The 18,303-nt window shown below is 43.7% G+C and overlaps 1 long non-coding RNA gene across 1 annotated transcript; it reads left to right on the top strand.

The window, feature by feature from the left end:
- The first annotated feature begins 1,274 nt into the window (after window positions 1-1,274).
- LOC150039572 (uncharacterized) lies at window positions 1,275-12,604 on the top strand. The gene is made up of 4 exons (XR_016534327.1): window positions 1,275-1,472; window positions 5,194-5,291; window positions 9,864-9,954; window positions 12,555-12,604. It is a non-coding gene; the product is annotated as an uncharacterized LOC150039572 (long non-coding RNA).
- The last annotated feature ends 5,699 nt before the right edge of the window (window positions 12,605-18,303 follow it).

Below are 18,303 nucleotides of genomic sequence, written 5' to 3' on the forward strand. Positions count from 1 at the left end.
AGTTAACCACCAAGATAGTTCAAAGTGGAGCTGTGGTGCAAGCAGCAGAGCACACCCTTGAGAAATCTCAGGGAAAATGCCAGACCCAGAATTCAAGTTTCTAGGACTGGCAAAAAAGTTCCTAGGACTGGGTTGAAAGATTTGTCTGGTCAATAGCATTGTGACAGAGCACCCAAAGTTAGCACTAGTGAAGGCAAGGCATAAAGGAGAGTTTTAACATATACTCACCCTTCACCTCCTCCTCCTCCTCTTCCTCTTCTTTACAAGTCCTGGGGCTTGGACTCAGGGCTTAGGTGCTCTTCCTGGGCCTCTTTGTACTCTACCACCTGAGCCACAGCATCTCTTCTGTGATTTTCTGAGTAGTTTATTAGAGATGAGAATATAGCAGACTTTCCAGCCAGGCTGGAATCAAATCTTGATCCTCAGATCTCAGCCTCCTGAACAGGATTACAGGCATAATCTAGTACTGTCAGGTTTGATTAACACTTGTGTGTCATCCCCAGGAATGTGGCCTCCCCTCCACTCTGGTAGGGGCAGCAGACATGGCAGAGGGCACTGACTGCACTTCGTTTCACACGTGGGTGTACATCCAGCCAACATCTGAGATATTTGCCAGAAAGAAACCCAGGGCCCTTGGGTGGAAAAGTGCACAGGGGTCACAGAGTCGACCCCATTTCATGGCATAGTACACTGATATCCCCAAGGACAAAGCAGGTCTTGATGTCCTCAGGGCCCAACCAAGGCAAGTGGGGAGCCTCAGACCCTGGAGGGTTTGGCATCGATGGTGCCTCAGCACTATGGGCAAAGCCAGAGAATCTCGACTCCTCTGCTCCCAGCACTAGAGGAGGCCAGCATCTGGTACTGGGGCATCAAAAGAAGCACCATGCTCACCCTAGCCCAGGGAGCACTGGTTGCTACCTAACAACCCAATCTGGGCACATTCTCACCTGGGGTCAGCAGGGGTGGAGTGGGATGCACCATCTCCATGCAAGAGGTGGGATAGTTGGCGTCCCCAAGTCACACCCAGATAGACTGGAACCTTCCACAAGATGGATGAAGTATATCTTAAAAAGTGCAGAAGAAGGAATTCCGAGCTGGGTGGCTCCACAGTGCCCAACATCAGCGCTGGAAGCGGTGATTCCACATTCTTCTCCCCACCAGCTGCGAGTTAGTGGTAGCGTCCAATTCCCAGGAAGTGAGCAGCAGAAGTGCAGAGGAAGTGAAGAACAGGAGCTAGGGTTTGGCTGCTGCTGCTTTTTTCCATGCCCCTTTGACCACATGTGGGTCGGCTCCATCCTGCAGCAAGAAAAGTCAAGGCTGGTGGGCCCTGACGCGGCAGAAGGAGAAGCAACTTCTGCAGGAAGTGGCTCTGGTACTGGTGGCCCTGGTTTTCCTGCCCTATGTGGGGCTGTAAGCTCTGCACCGCAAGCAACAGCCCAACTGGGGCTGCACTGGTCCCCATGGCCAGACAGGTGAGTGCTTAGGGGACATGGGCCCCGGGATGCTCTATCCTCCTCCCCGGCAATATGTTTATTTCAAATCTGCACCTCCTTCTCCTTCTCCTCACGTCTGTGTCCTCAGAGATGGCTCTGGAAGGGTCAGCGCTTCTTCCTATTATTATTATCATTAAAGCGCTTCTTCCTATTATTTTTGTTGTTGTTGTTGTTAGTAATGCCAGATGGAGGAAATTGAGGCACCTAGGACAGAGATTTATCCACTCAATAGAGTTAGAATTAGAACCCAGGTCCCTTGATACCCAATCCAGAAGTGTTGCTTCAAATTTCCAGACTGTACATTCTTTTTATGTTGCCCACTCCTGTCCCCTGTCCTGGTCAAGCATTCTTATTCTGGGAAGCACCCTGTCTTCATGTCTGTACCCAGGGTGTGATGCCTTGGGTAGGACTGGTTCCCTCATCTCGGCTCCCCATCATCACCCCCAACTACTGATCCCGTATTTCTTTTCAGGCAGTCTGTTTTGCAATTTACCTGCTCCCCTCACACTCTGAAGCTTTCCTTTTATTAGTTTTTTGTCAAGACCTGTGGATTCCTTGGGGAGTGAGTGCGATGATCTTCTGGGAGTTTCAGGTCCCTTGGATGGAGTGAAAGATGAATTTCTGGTTCTTGAGGAACTTGTCATTTTTGACTCTCCAGAAGTGCAGAGGTGTCCCAGTGGAGGGATCCCCCCAAAGCGTTCCAGAGTTTCAGTTCCCTGAGGGTAGAATGCCACATGCCTTCCTTCCCTCCACTGAACTGATGGGACATGGTTGGTTTTGTTTTGTTGCCCCTTCTGGGCCTTGAACTGAGGGCCTGAACACTGTCCATGGACTTTCTCAAGGCTAGAGCTCTACCACTTGAGCCACAGCACCACTGCCAGCTTTTTTCTATGTGTGTGGAAATGAGGAATTGAACCCGGGTCTTTGTGCATGCTAGGCAAACACTCTCCCAAAGTCCTGGTCCCACTACATGGTATTTTTTTATACTACAAACTGATCATGATCACATGATCAAGGTCAGAATTGCTTTTGCCTCTTTGAAACTCACTCATGGACCTGCACATATGTGCATGCATTTGTACTAAATTATCATTTTCTTCCTTCATGTGTGTATGAGTATTCAGATCCTGGTTCCTGAGCTCAGGACCTGTGTGCTGCCCTTTAGAAATTTTCACTCATGGCTGGCACCCAACTTCTGGCTTTTTGGTGATTCATTGGAGATAAAAGTCTTATAGCATTAACTGCCTGGGCAGGCTTAGAACCAGGATTCTCAGATCTCAGTCCCTTGTGTGAACCACTGGCACCTGGCTTGGACTAGCATTTTCCTGCTCCATCACATCACTCCAAATCTCTCATCTTCTGGCAAGTATATGACATGCTTGAATTGCTTTGTATAGTGGGATATTTCAGATTTGTTTATGGGGTTGTGTATCAGACTTGGCTGAGTATCGGCTGTCCTGAAGGGAAGAGGCTGACTTTGAGGTTGATGGTTTTCTTTTCTCCTCGGTATCAGGCTGTTATCTGTTTGGTATATTGAGCGCAGAGGGTTCTTTGTCACAGAGCTAATCAGTAGGGGAGTAGCAATTCTACTCAGTTGTTGCAAACTGCCAAGAGTAGTCAGCTTGATCTTTATATATGTATATTTTTGTGAGACATGGGGCTGGAGCTCTGGGCTGGGCGCTGTCCCTGAGCTCAAGATTAACACCCTACCCCTGAGCCTGGGGTTGTCCCCTAGCTCTTCTACTCAAGGCTCCCACTTTACCCCTGGAGCCACAGTCCCACTTCCTGTTTTCTTGTGCTTAATTAGAGATAAGAGTCTCACAGTCTGTCCCCGAGGCTGGCTTTGAACCTGATCCTCAGATCTTCACCTCCTGAGTATCTAGGATGACAGACTTGAGCCACCACATCTAGGATTATGGTAATTATTTACTGTTCAGAAACTGAAGAATATTAGAATACTTCTTCCCTAAACCCAGGTTCCAATCCTGATAGCCAGCATAACCTTTCTCCCCTCTATATCTTGTATGTGTGTTTCTTTCTTGAAAGGGGTCTGGATGCCAGTACTGTATCCTCAGCACTGCTGTTGATTTGCTGCATGTGTTCATCATCAACCATCTGTCTCTGGACCTTAATTTCTCTTTCTGTAGACTATGAATAATGAAGAGAAGAGCCATTAGTGCCCAGGCTTGCTTTGAAACTTGATCCTCAGATCTCAGCCTCCATAGTAGCAAGGATTAAATATGTGAGCCACTTCAACCAGCTATTTTTTTTTGGTCATGGGGCTTGAACTGGCCTGGGCGCGGTCCCTGACCTCTTCAGCTCAAGACTACCATCCTACCCTTGCGCCAAGCCCAACTTCCCATTTTCTAGAGGTTAATTGGAGATAAGAGTCTCAAGTCCTCAGCCCTGGCTGGCTTTGAACCTAGATCCTCAGATCTCAGTCTACTGTGTAGCTTGGATTACAAATATGAGCCACCCCACCGGCTCTTTCCTTTCTTTCTTTCTTTCTTTCTTTTTTTCAATGCCAGTGCTAGGGCTTGAACTAGAACCTGGGCACTAAACCTGAATATGTTCTGCCCCCCCTTCAAGTTTTCCTCCTGAGCCATAGTACCATTTCTGGCTTTTTCTGAGTAATTTATTTGAGGTAATAGTCTCATGGAGTTTTCTGCACATGGTGGCTTCGAGCTGCAGTCCTCAGTTGTCAACCTCCTAAGTAGCAAGGATTATGGGTGCAAGTATTCTTTCCCAACACCAGTTCATAGTTTGTTTTTTTTGCCAGTCCTGGGCCTTAAAGTTAATGCCTGAGCACTGTCCTTGGACTTTCTCAATGGCTAGAGCTCTATCACTTGAGCCTCAGCACCATTTCCAGCTTTTTTTCTATGTATGTGGTACCAAGGAATTGAACCTAGGTCTTTGCGCATGCTAGGCAAGCACTCTACCACTAGGCCAGATTCCTGGACCCCTAGTTCATATTTTTGATTTGCTTTTTTGGCTTACAATTGCAACCATGTGAACCACATCTTCTGTTTTTGTTCTCTGTAGTTTTATTTTTCCTGTTAAATAGAGATAAGTCATAGACTGGCCTGGGAATGTGATTTAATGATAGAGTGCTTGCCTAGCATACATGAAGCCCTGGGTTCAGTTTCCCAGTATCACATAAACAGAAAAAGCTGGAAGTGACATTGTGACCGACGAGGCCAGGCCCTGATTTCAAGACCCAGGAATGGCTCAAGCCTGTAATCCAAACTACCAAGGAGGCTAAGAACTAAGGATCACTGTTCACAGCCAGCCTGGGCAGGAAAGTCTATGTGACTGCTGTGTCTAATTAGCCACCAAAAATCCAGAAGTGGATCTGTGGATCAGGTGGTAAAGCACTGGCCTTGAGAAAAATACCTAGGTTCAAGTCACTGTGTCAGCAGCCCTGAGTGTAAGTTCAATTGTCCATACCAGCACAAAAATTTTATTATAAAAAAAGAAAAATGGACCAAGTGACTTCTTATCAATGGTCCTACAACACTTGTGAGTATATTAACACTTCTGTGTATGTTTATGTACATGCCTGCCTTATTTTCCAGAACATGCTACACTTAGGCTTTTCAGTTCTCTCCCAGGTTCGGCACAGTAATGTGATTACAACATCATAGATGAAGATCCTGTGGGTCAATGTGAAAGTCACTGTGTTCCTTTCCCTTTGCTACAGTGATATTGGAAGAGTTTCAGAGTGGAGACTTCACCTGGTGGCCTCTGTTCCTCACAGGAAGAACAGAATTGCCTGCTAAGTCACATTGAACACATGTTGTGAGTAGAAATAAGGTGGGACTCTTTGTCGCTGTAGTGTCACTTGTCTGGTACTGACTCATCCTGGCAGAACCCTTCTGGCACTTTAGGGGTCTCAGAGTCCGTCAGCACAGAATAGGTACCGAAAATCTCACCAGCTGTCTTTCACTAAAACCTTACTACAAGGAGCCAGTGGGTCACACCTGTGACCCAATGTAATTGGTAAGTTAGCAGTTTGAGGATTATGGGTCAATGCCATTCCAAGGTAGGAAAGTCCTTGAAACTCTTATCTCCTAGATCTGAGCATTCAAGTTCAATGTAATCTCGGGCATAAAAGCCCTTAATACTCTTATCTCCAATTAACCTCCAGAAAAGAGAAGCAGGCTTGGCTCAAGGGTAGGGCAGTAGCCTGGAGTTGAAGTGCTAAGGGGCAAATTCCAGGCCCAGGAATAGGGCGGTAGCCTTGGGCTGAAGAGCCTAGTCACAGCACCCTGGATGAGTTCAAGCTCCATGACCCACAAAAAAAAAAGATGCGGATCTGATCTGTGGCTCATGTGGTAGACTGCCAGCCTTGAACAAAATACCTCAGCGACAGTACCCAGGCTCTAAGTTAAAGTTCTAGCACTGGTGCACACACATACTAGTGTCCTAGTGGCCTAGAAATCCTTTCCTCTCTCCATGTAACGTGAAACACATGAGACAAACAGGCTAGAGGGATTCTGGGTGTGTGTCTTTGTGTCTGTGTCTGTCTTATGTGTTGTTGATATAGTAGGGCTTGAACTCATAGTCTGGGTGCTGGCCTTAAGCTTTCATTCTCAAGGTTGGTACACTCTACCATTTCTGGCTCCTTAGTGGTTTACTGGAGTCTCACTGATCTTTCTCTCCACGCTGGCTTTGAACTCCAGTCCTTAAATCTCAGATTTTTCTGTAGCTACGATTATAGTCATTGGCACTAAGGCATAGATTCTCAACCCTTCTAGGTAAATTTATGAGAAATTTAGTTTACTTAGTGTGAACTGGTTTTAATAACGCTAGGCCAGTTGAGGCATGTATTCCCTGTTCACAGTGCCTGGTTTGTGCTTCAGTACTGCACTAGCTACCCCTGCCTGTGATGGAAGTTTTTTTGGGTTTTGTGTTTTTGGCCAGTCCTGTGGCTTGAACTCAGGGCCTGACCACTGTCCTTGGGCTTTCTCAAAGCTAGAGCTCTACCAGTTGAGTCACCGAACCACTTCTGGATTTTTCTATGTATGTGGTACTGAGGAACTGAACCTGGGTCTTCTTCATCCTAGGCAAGCACTCTATCACTAGGACAAACTCCCAGCCTGATTAAAGTTTTTGAAAAGAAACTAGTCCAGGACTAGTGGTTTGGCCGAGTGGTAGAGTGCTTGCTTAATATTCAGTAAGCCCTGGATTTGATTCCTTGCTACCACATACATAGAAAAAAGTTGGAAGTGGTGCTGAGGTTCAAGTGATAGAGCTTTACTCTTGAGAAATCCCAGGGACAGTGCTCAGTCCCTGAGCTTGAGCCCAGGAGTGGCAAAAAAAGAAAGAAAAGAAGGAAAGAATCTAGGCCAGATGTTGGTGGCTCACATCTCTCATCCTGGCTACTCAAGAGGCTGACATCTGAGATTTGTGGTTTAAAGCCAGCCTGGGCAGGAAAACTATCAGATTTCTATCTCTGATTAACTTCAAAAACATTGGAAGTGAAGCTGTGACTCAAGTGATAGAATTTCAAGTTCCAGTCTTGAACAAAGTAGATCAGGAATAGCATCCAGGCCCTGATTTCATACCGTAGTGCTAGCACAAAATGAAAGAAAGAATCACGCTTTTTAATAAAATGTGTTGCACTAAGTAGAAATATTTATGGAAATAAAAAATTTAATAATGTTAATGTCAGCTGGGTGCCATGGCTCACACCTGTAATCCTAGCTCCTGAGGAGGCTGAGATCTAAGCATCAGGGTTCAAAGGCAGCCTAGGCACCAAAGGATCTGAGGCTTTTTTATCTCCACTTAACCTCTAGAAAATGGGAAGTGGGGCTTGGCACAAGGGTAGACCAGTAGCCTTGACCTGCATCGCTCAGTGACAGTGCCCAGGCCGAGTTCAAGGCCCATGACCCACAAAAAAAAAGACAAAGAAAGAAAAGGGGGAGCCAGTGAGGTTGAGAGGGAATGATGGAGGAAGGAAGGAAAAAAAGAGAAAGTATGGAAAGGAAGGAAGTGGGGTGGAAGAAAGATCTGGACTTCCGTGGCTCACACCTGTAATTCTATTCAGAAATCCAGAGGTAAAGCTGTGCAGCTCAAAGTGGTAGAGAGCTAGCCTTGATCAAATAAGCTCATGGACATGGCCTAGACCCTGTGTTCAAACCCATGACTGACATGAAGAGAGGGAGGAGTAGGAAGGAAAGAACTGGTTCTTTCTAAGAGTTGAGTAAAGTGGAAGCTGCTAGAAATATGGGAACCTGATAAGAGCAAGGAGGTGAAACAGTTTTTTTAACTCAGTCCTTGGCTGGTGCTGAAGGTGAGATTCCACCTACAGAGCCCTCACTCTGGGTTAGTTCTCATCTACTTAATTCTCCATAGGCCCAGGGAAGGAGGTGCAGGCCTCTCCTTCATTTGTAAAGACTAGGAAACTGAGGCCATCAAGGACCTCTCCTGGCCAGAAGAGGCAGAGATGGGGATGTCTACTGCCTGGAATTGGAGCCTTTCCATGTTCTTCCTAAAACCTTCCAGTCTGATCTTACTCCCATGCCATCTTCTGGTGGTCTTCCTTACAACATTATTATAATCAGTAAGTTCAGTGAAGTTACAGGATATAATATTTATATAAAAAGTAATTGGAGCTGGGGTTTTGCCTAGTGGTAGAGTGCTTGCTAGCATGCATGAAGACCCAGAATCACAATAAATCACAATAAACCTTTAAGAGCAAAGCATGGGATCTCACGTATAATGGAGGAAGACACAGGCTAATGGATAAGGTCTGGGAAGACAAGTGTGAGGTCCCTGAGAAGAGCAATGGAGTTGATGGCGGTGATGTACCATGCTCTAAGAAACTCCTGGAAGGATACTTTTCACTACTTAGCTGGAGAAATTTTACCGGTCTATGAACTATGCTCACAGTCAGTGTTCAAGCTCTGAGTTCAAGCCACAGACCAACAACATAAAACAATGCAACAAGAAAACTCAACACAAAACAACAACCCAAAACCCTTAAAGGAAAGGCAGAATTCAAAAACTAGTAACCAAAAACTCCTTAATATTTATATATGGATTTTGGGAGTGTCTAAGAAATTCACTGTTAGATTTTGAGAAATCTAAATTGACACAAGGATTGTGCCTTATGTTACTTAACAATCCTGTGGTTTTATTTCAGTGTATACATTAAATGTACATGAGAGCAGTGGAAAAAAGACCAGGAATTTAGTTTAGTTGCTGCAAACACTTATTTTTCTTCCTCCCTTTGGTCATGGGGCTTGAACTGTGGGCCTGGATGCTGTCTGTCCCTGAGCTTTACATCTCCAGGCTTGTGCTCCACCACTTTGAGCCACAGTGCCACTTCTGGTTTTTTAGTGGTTAAAAAAAGATAAGAGGGCCGGGAGTTTGGCCTAGTGGTTAAAGTGCTTGCCTAGCATGCACGAAGACCCGGGTTCGATTCCTTGGTACCACATACATACAAAAAAGCCGGAAGTGGTGCTGAGGCTCAAGTGGTAGAGCTCTAGCCTTGAGAAAGTCCAGGGACAGTGCTCAGGCCCTGAGCTCAAGCCCAGGACCGGCAAAAAAAAAGATAAGAGTCTCAAGGATTTCCATGCCTAGGCTGGCATTGAACCGTGATCCTCTTATCTTAGTTTCCTTCATGAGTAAGCTAGAATTATAGATGTCATTCACCCCACCTGGCATGCAAAATGCTTCGGGGTGGGAAGGGAGGGTCCTGGGGTTAAAATCAGCCTGGACATGGTCCCTGAGCTCTTCAGCTCAAGGCTACTGTCATACCTTTGAGTCAAGCCCCATTTCCTGCTTTCTAGAGATTAATTGGAGATAAGGTCTCAGGTACTTTTGTGGCCAGGCTGGCTTTGAAACTTGATCCTCAGATCTCAGCCTTCTGAGTAATTAGGATTTAAAATATCTAAAGTGAGAGGGTGGAGAAGTTCAAAAATAAATAAAAACAACACAGACTTATAACCTCAATTACATTATTAGAACTAAGAATTAAAGAGTCAACTCATCTAATGCTCCCCAAACATTTCCATTTTCTAGTTGGTCTCACAGTTTTTCAGGAGGCAAACCATGATTTTTTAAGAAGAAACTCAACTCAGCTCCCACAACTAGGAGAGAAAAGTCCCCTGGCATCCACACACTCCTGGACCTAGGGTATGGCACTGGTTGAACCTCTCTAACAAGCCTATGTCACAGCACATTGTGGGAATTGTAGTCTCCTTTAGAGTGCAAATCCTATAAAAGTGTTGTTTCTTTTGGGGGGGTAGGTGGTGGGTAGGGGGATCCATCTCCATTGTTGGTTTTCTCTGTTTGCAAGACCTGGTTTCTCTCCCTTTGCCTTGCTGCTGGAAGTACTCTGAAGTACAATTTTGCCTTCTGTAGGGCACAGTCCCAAGCCAAGTGCCCAGGATGTCTTCAGTGGACCTTGGGAGCTGTGACTTGAAGGGATCTCAAGCTGCAGAACCAATGTCAGGTATGAACCACGAGCTGGGCTCAGGACCAGCATTTATCTTCCATGTGTTCCTCCAGTCTGAGGTCGAGGATTTGTGTGGGATTCATGTTTGTGTTGCTTTTAGCCTTAGCCTACGTGCCTCCAGATGGCAGTAACGGCTCCTGAATCTCTTAGAACATGTCGGGTGGTTCTCCAGACTAGGAGAACAGGAGCTTGCATTTATACTCCATGACTGAGTGATTCTGCTGTTAACCCATGTAACCTTCTTAATCACTTTGCCTAGCTGTAAGATAAGCACTTTAAAACTTGTAGCAAAATTTGAAGTCTGTGTGCCTGCCTCGAGTTTTATTATAATTACTTCTTTGGGGGCAGATTTGTTTCTCCTAGATGAGTTTCTGTTTTGCTACTGCCATGCTATCCTTCTTAGGACTGCTGGCTTGAGTTCACACATGTTCATACATAACCTTGTGTCTAGAGAAAGTTCTACATGGGATATTAGAGTAGTGTGTGCTGGTCCTATGTTTTTAGAAATGGAGCCTGGCAATGTTTGAAGTAGGTCACCCTATGAATAGGAGTCTCCCTCCTAAAAGGATAGATTTCACCAACTCTGCCAAGCCCTACACAACATAGGCAGAAAAGCACAGGAAGAGGAAGATGTTTTTAGCTTTCCTTGCCTTCAGCAATAATTGGTTCTGCTTCCCAGAGCACAAGTTTCACGTTGTACTCTCCTCCAACACTCTCAATCACTTGGTGATGTTCAAAGGTTTAGAACAACTTTTAGGAAATTAAATGAGCTGGCCTGAGGAATAAGCCACAGCCTAAATATTAGCAAGGACATGAGGTCATGGTTTGGAGTACAGGGATAACTGTCCAACCAGAGTATCTTTCTAGGTACTAACCACTTATTCTAGTCTCTCAAATTATTCAGCTTCTTCCCACTCTCATTTCTAGTACATGATCTCTCAGACTTATCCCAAATGACCCATCTATGGAGTTGCTGATGCTAGCTTTAGCGTGTTGGCTCATTCTGACTGTTGAAAAAGTGTTGGGGTGGGATCTTTGGCTTTCTAATGAAAATTATACAAGGTTTTTGGTGTGGTAATGTATCTTGTTCAACGTTGTATGATTTGTAGATGTTACCTATCCTGAAGTTTTAGCTACTGTTACTGTTCTGTCACAATCTGCCCAAAGAAGTATTATTTTTCTTAGGAAATTCTATTTCCAGTTGATGTCAGTGAAGCATAAACACTCCTTTAAAATATCTTATGAGGAGGCTGAGAAATCTGAGGATCTTGGTTCAAAGCCAGCCTGGGTACAAAAGGACCTTGAGACTCTTATCTCCAATTAGCATCTAGAAAATGGAAAATTAGGCTTGTCTCAAGGGTAGGGTGGTATCCTTGAGCTGAAGAACTCAAGGACAGCGCTCTGGCTCATGGGTAGGGTGGTAGCCTTCAGATGATGAACTGAGGGACAGCACCCAGGCCCGGAGGTCAAGTCCTATGATTGACCAAAAAGTTGAGGATAGTTGTTTGGGGTATTTTATGATGTACGTTTATTAGGTGCTATATCTCCAGGAGGATGTCCAGGGTTCTTTACATGTTTAACCTAGAAATGAATTGATTTTATAATGCCTACTAATTAATGGAGTGTGGGTTGGGCATAGGTGAAGAGTTTAAGGCTTTATTTGAAACATAAAAGATTCTACTCCCATAAGAAAGCTTTATGCAGGGCCAGAAGTTTGTCCTAGTGGTAGAGTGCTTGTCCAGCATACATGAAGATCTGGGTTTGATTCCTTGGTACCACATACATAGAAAAGCCAGAAATGGTGCTATGGCCCAGGTGGTAGAGCGTTAGCCTTGAGAAAAGCCCAAGGACAATGCTTAGACTCTGAGATCAAGACCAAGACTGGCAAAAAGAAGAAAAGAATGCTTACCCAGCATGGTGGCTCACACCTGTAATCCTACCTACTCAGGAGGCTGAGATCTGTGGAGTTCAGCTCAAAGCCAGGCCAGGCACTAAAGACTGTGAGACTCTTAACTCCTAGGAAAGAGGAAATGCTTCTGTGGCTCCAGGGATAGGGTAAGTAGCTTTGAGCTGAAGACCTCAGGGACAATGCCTTGGGTCAGAGTTAAAGCCCCATGAAGGATAAAGAGAGAGAGAGAGAGAGACAGAGAGAGACAGAGAGAGACAGAGAGAGAGAGAGAGAGAGAGAGAGAGAGAGAGAGAGAGAGAGAGAGAGAGAGGAAAAAGGTTTTGCTTTTCTAACCTTTGCGTCATGTTAGTTGGTTTATTTATTTATTTATCTATCATTTTCTTGTGTGCATGGTGGGGCGGGGGGGGTCCTGGGGCTTGAACTTGGCCTTGGCACTCTCCCTGAGATCTTCAGCTCAAGACAACTACCCTTGAGCCAAGCCCCACTTCCTAATTTCTTGAGGCTAAATCTCAGGTTCTTTTCTGTCCTGGGTGGCTTTGAACCTTGATCTTCAGATCTCAGCTTCCTGAGTAGTTAGGATTACAAGCGTGAGCCACCACACCTAACTTATATAATGTTTTGAGCAGGAAAATCTGGGGCAAAATCACACAGGTTCTTTCCTGACAACCTCATTTACCTTCTCTTCCAGCCACGCTTCCACAATATTGTGTTCATTCTCAACAGCAAGAAAGAATGAAAGGATCTCTGGTGAGTTGCTTTTTCGCACTTTGTTTTACATTTCATTTTATTAATCCAAGGGTGTTCAAGATTTAAAAACAGAAAAACATTAAGCTTTAGGGACATGAGCAAATATTCAGCTTCAGGGACATGTGCATAAGTCACATAAAGATAGTTTGGCAAACTTTAAAATCTACATATTCTAAGTTGAGTGCAGATTTGCTTCAATTTCTTCATTTTTTTAAAATTTTTCTTGCTGTAAGAAAAAGTCATGGCTGGGAGTTTGGCCAAGTGGTAGAGTGCTTGCCTAGCAAGCACGAAGACCGAGTTTTGATTCCTCTGTACCACATGCATAGAAAAAAAAGTCAGAAGTCGTGCTGAGGCTCAAGTGGTAGAGTTCTATGCTTGAGAAAATCCAAGGACAATGCTGAAGCTCTGAGCTCAAGCCCAGGACTGGAAAAAAAAAGAAAGAAAGAAAAAGTCACATTTGTTATATGATTCAGTGATACCTAGGAGGTGATGTCTCAAGGAAAGTGAAAGTACGCTAGTAACTGGTCAAAAATCACATCCTCATGAGTAGCAGTATATTATCTTAATGAAGCCTTAGTGGAGTTGCTAAAATAGTGTGGTCATACATACCTTCTAATGTTCTAGGGAATGGAGTAAGCTATAAGTGTTTACTCTCAGACGTGCTTCTTGGACTGTTTTGTGGTCTTTGTCTTATGTGAAATTTAGGCTATATTTGATTATGCAGTTTGTGGTTTTTCTAGAAATCCCTCTTTTCTTTGTAAGGTGTCGTCACAAGATTTTTTCTCTAATTTCTGTCTTCATTGTCTGTTTCCCACTCACTAGCTTTCTTCATGTCTCTTCTTTTTTTGCATTTGTTTTTCTCTTTCCCCTTTTCTTTTACTCAGTCATTCTTATCTCCATATGTCTCTCACTTTTTTTCTTTTCTTGAAATGATCTGTCTGGGAGCTACTTTTCCTTCCTGCTTTTCTGATCAATTTGCCCTTCCTGATGTGACTCTTAGAAATGATATTTTTCTTCTTTTTTTGTTGGTTGTGGGTCTTGAACTCTGGGTCTGGATGCTGTCCTAAGGATGAGTTCTTCAGCTCAAGACTTCTGTCCTACCCCTTGAGCCACAGAGCCACTTCTGGTTTTCTAAGTGGTTAATTGGAGGTGAGAGTCTCATGGACTTCAGTGCTTGGGCTGGCTTTCAACCTTTTGAATCAGCTTTCAACGACCTTTGAACCGAGAACCTCAGATTTCAGCCTCCAGAGTAGCTAGGATGAGAGACGTGAGCCATCACACCTTGCAAATTGATACTTTTCTTATCAACAATGTAGGAAAATTGTTAACTGTAACCCTGGACAATTCTATAAGATTGCAGTGCCAAAGAAAATTAGAAAAATACAAAGATATAAACAGAGACATGGGATCATGGGGGAGGGGAGGCCAGGGCTCCCAAGACTCACTGGCACTTGAGTACACAAAAGCAAGTATATTTGCTAGAGTTCACACAGGGAAGGTTACCGTGGATACATGTAAAAAATAAAGCATCTATATTAATCCTACAATCAGAGCCAAAAAAGAGTTTGGGAGAGACACTTGTTCACTTATTCTTTTGAGTCTGCAAACTAGAGCCTGGAGAAAGTCCAAATGTGAACTTCACTTTATCACACCTTAAAGGCCAACAGCAGGGTCATGAGTGTGGCGTAGTGGTAGAGTGCTTGCCTAGTACGCACGAAGACCCAGGTTCAATTCCTCAGGACCACGTACACAGAGAAAGTCAGAATTGCCAAGTGCAGAGGCTCACACTTGTAATGCTAGCTACTCAGGAGGCTGAGATCTGAGGATCACAGTTCAAAGCCAGCCTGGGCACTAAAGACTGTGAGGCTCTTATCTCCAATCAATCAATAGAAGATGGGAAGTGGCTCTGTGGCTCAAGGGATAGGGCAGTCGCCTTGAGTTGAAGAGCTCAGGGACATCGCCCAGGCCCAGATTTAAATCCCCAGGACCCACAAAAAAAGAAACAGAAAAAGAAAAAGGCAGAAGTGGTTCTCTGACTCATGTGGTAGAGTGCCTGCCTTGAAGAATACCCAAGAACAGTGCTCAGGCATTGAGTTCAACACCAAGAACTGGCAAAAAAAAATATCAACAGCATCCAAAGTTCATTTCCCAGCCTTCGTAGCACTCAAGAAGGGGAAGAGTTTTGGGAAGGGTCTCTTAACCCTCTCCTGAGTTGTCTGTTTTAACCCTTCCTTGGCCAGCTCTCGGAGTGTTCTCCGGGTGGAGTTCCAACCTCTCAGAATTTTTTACCTTCAGCTCAAATTCAGGGCTCCCTACAAGAAATTTATTTGTTTGTTTGTTTGTTTGTTTGTTTTGCCAGTCCTGGGCTTGAACTCAGGGCCTCAGCAGTGTTTTTGGATTTTCTTAAGGCTAGAGCTCTACAATTTGAGCCACAGCACCACTTTTGGCTTTTTCTATGATTGTGGTACCAAGGAGTCGAGCCCAGGATTTTGTGCATTCTAAGCAAGCACACTACCACTAGGCCAAACTCTTGGTCCCCCTATAAGAAATTTCTGTGTATACCCATTGATGCACACCAAATAATTTGATTTTTCCTGATTGTATTGCTTTCAAGTGGTCCAACCTCATTTGATGTGGTACTGTAGTTTTCTTTTTTCTGTTCAGTACATTTGAAGATTCTCATCCACTGCCAGTGTAAGTTAGAAGCTGGTATTGATACTAAATAATACAGTGAGTAGGGTTTTTATATTTGAAATATCACTGATGGAAAATCTTACAGACATTTGCTTAGTAATTGCTTTTGATTTCTCAAGAACTTTAGTATAAGCTAACACGTGTGGCATTTATCAACTGGAAGAAAAGATTCAGGAATATGTGACTCATTTGAACCATCGTCAGTGAAAAGATACAAAAACTAAAAGCAGCATACACATATTACAATTATATGTATCTTTTGTCCATATGTGTTTGTTAATAATTCCATTTATAGTGTACATTTCTAGGTAAAAACTTCAAAAATATTTCCAAACAATTAGTTATTTCAACAGGAAAAGAGACATGTACACGATTTATATCCCTGATCAAGTTCACAGAATCCAGATTTTTCCATATTCTTTTTGTGTGTGTGTGTGTGTGTGGGTCATGGAGCTTGAACTCAGCTTGGGCACTGTCCCTGAGTTCTTCAGCTCAAGGCTACCACCGTACTCTGGAGCCAAGTCCCACTTCCCATTTTCTAAAGTTAAATTGGAGATAAGGCTTTCAGGTCTTTTTGTACCAAGGTGTCTTTGAACCTTGATCCTCAGATCTCAGCCTCCTGAGTAGCTAGGATTATAAAAGTGAGCCATCATCCCCACCTTCCGCAGCTACCCCCCCCCCTTTTTTTTTACCAGACCTGTGGCTTGAACTAGGTCTGAGTACTGTCCAGCTGTACTTTTTCACCCTACTTCCCTTCAGTTCTCTGGCTTCCCCCCACAACCCAGAAGATAACAGGTGAATACACCGTACAAATAAAAATGGTTTGTTTTTATTTCAAAGGTGAAGAAAGAGACTATCTTTAACATTCTCTAAGTCACCATGATAGTGTACATTTCTTCCAGATCTTTCAAGTTTCCCTGTGTTTATTTCACTCACAGAAATGTATTATTTGACTTTAATGTATTTATAACTTGTAGCTTTTTATTTCTCATATTGATTTCTAGAAAGTTTATTTTGAGATTTACTTCCAGAATGTCTGCTTTGGTAATTGTAACTTGACAGTGCTTTATAAATAGCATTTAGGCGTGTGTTTCTGCTGACTGCTTTTTTTTCTTTTTTTCTTTTTTGGCCTGTCCTGGGCCTTAAACTCAGGGACTGTCTTTGGGCTTTCCCAAGGCTAGAGCTCTACTACTTGAGCCACAGCACCACTTGCTGCTTTTTTCTATGTATGTGGTATTGCTACTCTGGAGCAACAAGGGTATGGGGAGGGACACCCAGGGCCAGCCTGAAGTCTCTCGGAACCGAGCGAGGTAGTAAGTATTGATGACACAGCCCTCCACCAATTACCGGGGAAGAAACCACACTGAGCCAGGAGCTGTGTCAGCCATGAAAGTGCATCAGATCTCACTTTTATTGCAACAGGCACTTAATTATACACAGTTGGGGAAAGGGAAGGTGGCAACTGGGAAACTACCAATAGGAAGAGGGCCACAATGCTATCACTAAGAGTCTGGAGCAAACTTTTAGGTACTGGGTGGGACAAGTGCAGGAAAGCACTGGCGACCTGCGCTCCGGGGGGGTGGGGGGGGACTCAGTGGAATCATGTACACAGAGATGCCTTAAGAGAGGTATGCAAAGAACGTGAGAAATGCCTGGCCAAAGCCCATTAATGGTCCCTGAGCAGGAATGATGAACAGGTCTCAGAGATGGTGATCAGGCCCCAACATGTGGTACTGAGGAATCAAACCCAGGTCTTCATACATGCTAGGCAAGCACTGTACCACTAGGCCAAACTCCCGGCCTTCCTGCTGACTTTTTTGTCTGGTTCTTCTATCAGGAAGAGGAATATTAATTTTCCAGAGTAATGGTAGATTTAAAAAATTATAATTTCATGGCCTATTAAACATCGTTGGAGACCTCCTTTTCAGCATTCAACTTTTATTATCCAGATGTATGATTTGTCTCTAATCAAGTGTTGTGTATCTGTGGTGAAACGATTTGTGCTGATGTTTAATATTTATTTCTTTTCATACTATCACTGTTTGTGTTTTCCAATAGTAATTTTCTTTTTTTTGTCAGTCCTGGGGCTTGAACTCAGGGCGCGGGCACTGTTCTTAGATATTTTTTGCTTAAGGCTATTGCTCTACCACTTGAGGTAAGCCCCACTTTGAGCTTTATCTGTGTATGTGTTTCTAGCAAATTGAACCTTGGGCTTCATTCTTGCTAGGCAAGCACTCTACCACTAGACCATGCTCCTGGCCCTCATTAGTGATTTTTATTTTTTTTTGTTCGCTGGGCATGGGCGCTGTTCCTGAGTTCTTCAGCTTAAGACTATCACTCTATCACTTGTGCCAAGGCACCACTTTCAGTTTTCTGGCAGTTAATTGGAGGTGAGCATCCATGGACTTTCATGCTCCATGCCCAAGTTGTCTTTGATCCACAATCCTCAGTTCTCAGTCTCCTGAGTAGCTTGGATTACAGGCCTGAGCTACTGTCAACCAGCTTATTAGTGATCTTTGCATGTGGTATTTTCGTATTTACTTATTTTTGTTTCTCTGTATTCAATGTATGTCTCTTTGGATAGCTTATTGAATTTTGTTTTTTGCTTTTGTTTAAATCAGATGGTACCTTATATAATACAGTATTAATACAATTTCATTTTAATGGCCCTTGGGCTATTTATTATCTGATTGTCTCATCTGATATTCATTTCTTATGTGGCTTCCATATAATGTTCACACATCCTTCCCTACACTGTAAATCATCTATCATGCCTATTACACTTTAAATCCTATGTATTTTCTATACTACTTTGTTCATAGGATAATGACAGTTTTTTGTTTTTTGTTTCTTTTTTTTCCCAAAGGCTGCATGTTGAATACAGGCACCGTAGTTTTTCAGGCATTTTGGTTTTACAGTTAGTTGAATCTGTGCATCTCACAAATATAAGAAACCTAATATATTCCTTTGATTTTTTTTTGGTGAGTCATGGGGTT

This window comes from Megascapheus bottae, unplaced genomic scaffold (genome assembly GCF_031878675.1).
Source record: "Megascapheus bottae isolate mThoBot1 unplaced genomic scaffold, mThoBot2.hap1 HAP1_SCAFFOLD_311, whole genome shotgun sequence".
Lineage (NCBI taxonomy): Eukaryota > Metazoa > Chordata > Mammalia > Rodentia > Geomyidae > Megascapheus > Megascapheus bottae.